The sequence below is a fragment of the Salvelinus alpinus genome, chromosome 14 (assembly GCF_045679555.1).
Source record: "Salvelinus alpinus chromosome 14, SLU_Salpinus.1, whole genome shotgun sequence".
In the NCBI taxonomy this organism is placed as follows: Eukaryota; Metazoa; Chordata; class Actinopteri; order Salmoniformes; family Salmonidae; genus Salvelinus; species Salvelinus alpinus.
The window spans coordinates 2631097-2638244 of NC_092099.1; the positions used below are offsets into that span (position 1 = coordinate 2631097).

The window sequence follows — 7148 nt, forward strand, 5'->3', positions numbered from 1 at the left end:
TGCAATACAGGGCCTAGCTCCCACATGCTGCTTGTCTCCCACAAATCATGCTGCAAGGTCAGTGTAACGTGGGGTTCACACATTAACACTAAACCAGCAGCTTTCCAAACGTGATCTTACTGTATAGAGCCTATAACTCTAGGAGGGAGCCCCATGCTTAATCAGGGGGCTCTGCTGGCACAACAGAAAATAAAAACAAGAAAAGTTTCAGGTAGAAATTGAGGGTCTAGAATGGACATTGCTATTTTCCAAATGAAATGTCTTCTCTGCATTCTATTTCTCAACATTACCCTCAAACTGTGCCAACTAAGAACACCTGAAGTCTGTCCCCTGTGAATGAGCCAATCGAAGGGGCACACTGGCCAAAAGGCCTCTTCAACCATCTGGCAGGATATGACATACAGTATGTGCTGCAGATGAAGTATCAATTAAAGTTAAAAGAGGACAGGCGCCAGGCATGCAGGAAGGCGAGTTTCACACAGATGGTCCCTGTTAGCCTGTCTGACACCTAGCAGATGTGTATCCTAATACTTCAGGCTGGCTGACTTTGACCCCTTACACCAGCCATTGCTATTGTACAAACTAGGTTTGTACGAGAAATCGTACAAAGTATGATAGAAAGAAACAGTTCCATCATGTTCAAGTAGGTGATCATCACCAAGAAACTCCATGTTCTTTGCACATTGCCAAAATCTGGGCTCATATTCCCAAACGTGTGAGTAGGAGAGCTAATCTAGAACAAGTTATGTTTTATGGAGATCATCCGAGATGAACACACCTACTCAGAGATGCTTTGTGAATACAGGCCTTGGCAAATGTTTTCTCAAGACTTTGTGATGACTGCAACGTTTACATGACAGTGACACGCCCTTCTACAAGACATAAAAGCACAGGACATGATCTAAAAACTAAATATAGTTTCAAAGAGTTCCAAAGCGTTGATGGAACAACTAATTAGCCACACATGGATCTAGACATGAACCATTCAGATGAGTTATGGGATCAGTTGTAGTGAATCGTGAAGTCATGAAACATGGAGAAAATGCTCACTCCAAAAGAAATTATCCTTGGGGACAAACTCTTTCATATGTGCCTTAAAAATGGCTCCAAAACCCCCCAAATGTCTGTGCTGCAGCGTGGAAAAAAACCTAAGACTTTGTTGGAGAGCACAGAGGAGCAATAAAGTATAGCTAGGCTGATTTACAAAGCAACTCCTTCAAAAATATTTTCCTAATGCTGCTCTGCCAGTGTTTAATGATAAGAGCTTCTCCAAAAGCCTGGCTGTGGGAGTACAACTGTGTAGGGAGTACATTTTCGGGAGTGAAATGGAAAAGATTAAGCAATTACAAAAACATACCAAAGACGAACTTCACTGACTTCACTTTTGAAATACAGCATTGCGTTTTTTTCTTCGCGCCTCTGCTTAAATACATTTTCAACAATATCTTGCTTTTTAAATCATAGAAATGGTCACATCAAACAGCCCTGGTGCAGTAGCGCATAACACAACTGTGTATGACTATTTTCAATGTAACTCAATTCTGCATTCACTTGGGGGACGGGAAAAATATATATTTTCTGACCATATCCCTCAGCAAGTCATAAAACACTGTGATGAAGGCAGAGCTGAATTCCAGTGTCTACACTTGGACAGCCATGGATGTGAGGGTAAAGATTAATGATGTACACCTGGTTTTCCCCGACTCTAGATTTCATATGGAAGGACCAAACTCCCCCAGGTTTCTCAGTCCATCTGGCTGGTAGTGTGGAAAACACTCTTTCTTCACACTTTCCACTATCCCATTCGTTACAGAGGGTGCGGTTTGGAGCTGGAGCTGAAAACATCTCTACACTCAACCGCCACCGATCGGTGGTGTTGAATCGCCAATGTGGGGACACAATCTATTCCAGTAATAGATTGTGAAATGTGTTCCAGGCGTTTCTATGTCAAGCCAGTTCTATCAGTCTAGAATACAGTGTATTTATTTATACTAACAGCTATTGGAGGACACTTATGTTACGCTAAATGGACAAATGCTAAAATAATATGCATATTAAAAGAAGCAAACAATGAACAAGTGACTCTGGGACACTTTTGACGTGAACTTCTTGGAGAACACATTTAATTCAGTGCTGCTATTTTGATATGCCTGTTTACACAGGGCTCCAATAAAGCCTTAAATGAACACTACATTGGAATTAGGTCAAACACTTCTCAAGTACACCACACGTCCGTGGAGGAGAGCGTGACTGCCCAACTTTGTGGAATGCAGTCCCTTATATGTTCACAACTCTGATAAATTATCTGCACTTGGATTTCATCTTGATGCTGGTATTTCAGGGGGTTTCCAAAGTGAGCAACAACAAAAAACACATTTGAAACAAGCACTCAATGTCGAGTTGCAGAGATTGTGCATTTTAGCAGTTCTGGACCGGTTCAAAACCGACATTTTGGTGTACAAAGCAATCTGTGAACGTTGTAGGGTCCTGAGCCTTATAGTGCCAGAAAGATCCATCTGGCTGCTCTCCACTACTACTCTCTCAGCGGAGCAGACTTGAAGTGTCAGGTTTAAGACCACACATTTGCATAGGGAGTGCCATATTTTCTGGCCTATCCAGACAAATAATTGTTTTTCTCTTCCTGTGAGTGATGGAGAGACAGCTTGGGAGACAGCATATGAAAGGTCTCTGTCTAGCAAATCCTGGGATATTCACATCTGGTTCTAGAGCTCTCAACATGAAAAGATACTCAATAATTTCATAGAATTTAAACAAGTTAACTTTCCCATGGTCACAGATGGACAAAGCTTCAGCTTAAAGCTGAAGTTCTAACGAGTCTGCGCACATTTGAAATGTGTCTCTGTGCCACTCAGTGGGCGTTTGGAAGAAAAATATCTGTCAGTTATATGAAATGGTGCCAATATTGTACTAAGTATGATCATATTTATTTTACAGCTAGAAGAAAGGTGAAATCTTATAGTAAATCGTTTATAATTGGAATGTTACTATATTTAGAAAGCATTTCAGTCATTTCAAGACCAATTGATCCACTTTTGATGAATAGAAAAAGAAATCTAATGATTTTAAAATTTTCATCATATTTGTACTATAAACTTCAGCTTGTGTACTCAAAAGTGACCACACCTCTAATTTAAATATATATTTTTAAATACCAGAAAGGTGAATTCCAGATTTTTCTAAAACTATTCAACATTACCAGTTATTGCAGTTATTGTTTATGGCCAGCTCATGAACAATAATTATAATTTGTTTGGGTATGTCTATTTAGGCAGAAATCTACATTTCGCCCTATCATTAAAGGGAAACTCCAACACTTTTCAACCTCATGTTCATTATATATAGCACAACACCAATGTCAACATATGTGAAAATGGCGAATTTCAAAGTTTTGTAGAAAAAATATATAAAATTAAAAAGTTCTACCCAATGAGATTCGCGGTGATGTGGAGACCAAGAAAATACCCCCCCTTGGGCTGTAAAGATTGAAAATCACCGTTTTTACTTTTAATTCTACCCTATGATGTCTCAAAAAATGTTTGGACCTTATCTTTTTAACTATAGATCATAGAAAAGCTCTGTTTCCACATATGCAGACACTGGTTTGGTGCAGGAGATGATGAATATGAGGTTGAAAAGTGACGGAATTGCCCTTTAAGCACTCCTCATTTGCCCCACTGTAACTGCAGCTCACCTCGAAACCTTCCACTCTTCAACCACTCTAAGTGTAGGTATCACTCTGCCTTCAAACACATGGTGTCTGATATTTATGCAAGATGTGCTTGCATGCTCACATGTTATAATGAGGCAACCTACCATGGCCAGTTTCAGGCAAACACAAGTTCAAACTTATCACTTACCCTGAGCTGAAATAGCTGTATTCCACAGCCTTTGGTAAAAACAAAAATCTGCAAAATGACAAAGGTCTTTAGGTCATTATCCTCCTGGTATTTCCTCTCTGTGCAGCTGGCTTGTCCAGCTCCCCCGAAGGAAGGCGGATGAGCGTGGTGGAGATGGGGCTGATAGACCGCAGAGGAGCCTTGGTTATCGGCACACACTGAAACTCAGCACTTCAGAAACAGACGGACACCCTCCCGATCACACTGCAGAGGAACTGTGGCACTGACTCTAAGGTTGAGATGGAACAAACTCCCAACCTCCTGGAGCACTGCCACCTCTCTTTTCCTCCTCCCACTTTCTCCAAAGAGGGAACAAATGAAAAGATTGAGGAGGGGTAGGGGAGAGAAAAAAGGAGTCTTCAACAAGAACCAGATGCACAGCCCTGTTTGATCTAGATGTGATGTCACAAACCTAGAGCAGGATTCTCCCCTCCCCTCCTTCCCTTTCTTCCTCCAATGCTGCAGGGCCCTTTTGGTTAACCTGGCAACCTGGAGATCTGGATATTTGTTTCAAAAGGACAAAAACAACAACACAAAAACAGCATCATTAAGTTATAACTCTACTCTTTTGTTTTTGCTCTTGATGTCAAGTTTGCAAGCAGTTGAAGTAACTGGCATGTGGTGGTAATGTGACGCACCCCTGGCGATTCCCTCTCATTTAGCCATGCTCAATGGAATGACAGGGCTCTTTGAAACTTGGGACAGAGGCTTACCTCTGGGTCTTGGTTCAGCTGGTTCTCTCTCTGTAACAGAGAGAGGGTGAGAGGGATAGGCAGAGAGAAGAAGAGAGAATAAACAGGTCCCGTGCTGTGAAAATCATTCCAGGGCCATTGACTGTGCACAACGTCTCAGAAAGTGGATGGATGATTTGTTGGTCTGCCAAGACCTTGGTTTGGGGCCCCTACAAATGAGATGATTACACTTGCTTAGTGTCAAGATGTTCTTCAGGAATGTGCAAGACAGTGTTGAGCACTAATAAAGTAGTTTGGCACCAGATGGAAATGTAATACCGCTGCTAGTGAAAGTCTGCTAAAACAACCACACAATGCCATGGACCTAATTAAAATACAGTCATATACTGGTGCAAAAGTCCCTGATAATGTTTGTAAAGTTTTTGTTGCAACTTCTTGAAACAACAGTACAGACCCTCCAGGGCCCCATTTTGACAATGCGTTCTCCCAGTCACCGCACTGTTAAATTAACATTTGTTCTTCACATTCGTTTAAACATTGCTGCAAAGTTCTACAAGCTATAAGCTAAGAAAAATAAGAAATTCCCTACTCCAGCAGGCAAAATCAGGCACATATCGTCATGTAACTTTCTGTTTGTTAACTGGTTTTCTGTTTTTCTGGTTGAGAGGACATCACCAAATTACCAACCCGATAAAGATGTAATTTTCTGGTTGCTAAAAAGACATTTACAAAACGTATTTACAACCAGTATAAAACCTGACCATGATGTCATGAGATCGTTACAATCTGTTTTGCCTGCTGGGACTATGCTAACTGCCTGGAAACCTTCATAGTCTGTCTACTCTAGAGTGCTCCATGATGTGTCTGGGTCCAAGTGCTGTGCTGCAGCCTGTTTGTAAGGTTTTACTAGCACCCCCCAATATGTCCTGCATTGCGTTACACTGTTATGATGGTGCTAGGCAACAGCTTCCCAGAAATGTTGTCGTATCCCACTGAGTTACAAGCTGTGTTAAATTCAGACACAACATGCATATTTTAGTGTGCTATCCAGCTAGCTAAAATGAAAATGTTACAATAATGAGGGGTGGCTACATTTTTTAAAAATTATTTCAACTTTTTTGTTGATTATAAAGTGTGAAAGTGCAGTTCAATGTGTTAACTGTCCATGCCTTTCCATGTATGCTGTAAAATAGGCCTAGTTGAAAGTCGGTGTTTAATGAAATTCTTCCTGGTTCATCATCTATCACAGCCAATGTTGTCACCATATATTGCATTGCCGACAACCAACCCCCCATATTAAGATAGAAAATACTAATGTGAAGTTCGACTGTGGCCTAATTGTCCCTCTGCATAAAGACCAAAAAGTCTCGGAGCAAAAGGAAACATGTCTACATATTTTCCCCTTCACGGTTCCGATGTGGCAAGCGCTAATGATTGTTGCACACCATTAATGTCTCCCTCACAACTTTAAGCAACTGACCAACATGTCAAGGCAGAGCTCAGCTGAGATCTGTGCTAAGAATCTCATTCAACGCATGCCAACTAGGTGACTTAATTTGGGTGGATAAAAGCATTCTGAGGGTATTCTCATGGTGCTTTTCAGCTCGTTGCAGTCTATAATGAGAGCCAGCTTTCAGATGTAATACTAACAAGCAGGTAGCTGACACAATGCAGACTATGGGACTGATTATTTTCAACTCCACATAGGACGAGGATGCCATTTTCTTCAGCATCCAGAGGATTCTCATCCTGATGATTCTATGGGTGTGGTTCAAATGGTGTTCAGTGCCTATATGGAAATTATGAATATGGAAATGTTGTCCTTATTCCTAGTCAAGCCGCAAAGATATGCTCAGTGTGCTAGTTTATTTTCTATTCATAAGCAACAGAATACTGTCTCTGTCGTAACCAAAGTATTCACGCTAGTCTTCCTGGTGGTGCCTCTCCTTGCCTTCCCCCATAAACGCATTATCAAAAGGAACAAACAGTTCAAGGACCACCATTTGGCTTTCAACGGGAAATGTATGTGCCAGTTCTACCAACATGTGTATTGCCCCGTTGGAGTGTAAACTAATAAAAAGGTGGACATGGGGGTGTCTCAGCGCGCTCACAGCATGTCTGAAATATCTTGGCTGCTGGAGAACGTATTAAGTACAGCAGTTATGATGGACAGAAGGCTCTGCAAATTGACACATTTAAAGTGTCCAACTTGGTTCCATCCTTTCTCTTCAAAGCTCTGTTTTTTATCTCATGCTGTGCTTATCATAAGGTGTTAACTTCTGATCGTAAAGAACACATCTTTATAAGCCAGTGTTAAAAATGAATACTCTGATAAATTAGGCTATCCAATACACCACTCAGCTACAGTGCCCTCCGTAATTGTCTTCTTTTGGCTCTATACTTCAAATGTTTGGATTTGAAATCAAACAATGAATATGAGGTAAAAGTGCAAACTCTCAGCTTTAATTTTCGGGTATTTTCATTCATATCGGGTGAGCTGTTTAGAAATTACATCACTTTGTGTACATAGTCCCCCAAT

The 7148-nt window shown here is 41.0% G+C and overlaps 1 protein-coding gene across 5 annotated transcripts in view; it reads right to left on the reverse strand.

The window, feature by feature from the left end:
• The window catches only part of LOC139538301 (collagen alpha-3(VI) chain-like), a 102047-nt gene extending 97898 nt beyond the window's left edge, over nt 1-4149 (reverse strand). For 4 of the 5 annotated variants that reach the window (XM_071340166.1, XM_071340165.1, XM_071340164.1 and 1 more), the window contains exon 1: nt 3879-4149. The gene's annotated coding sequence lies outside the window, so the exon portion shown is untranslated. The remainder of the gene's footprint in view (nt 1-3878) is intronic. The other variant, XM_071340167.1, reaches the window with a different exon arrangement.
• Between the last annotated feature and the right edge of the window lie 2999 nt (nt 4150-7148).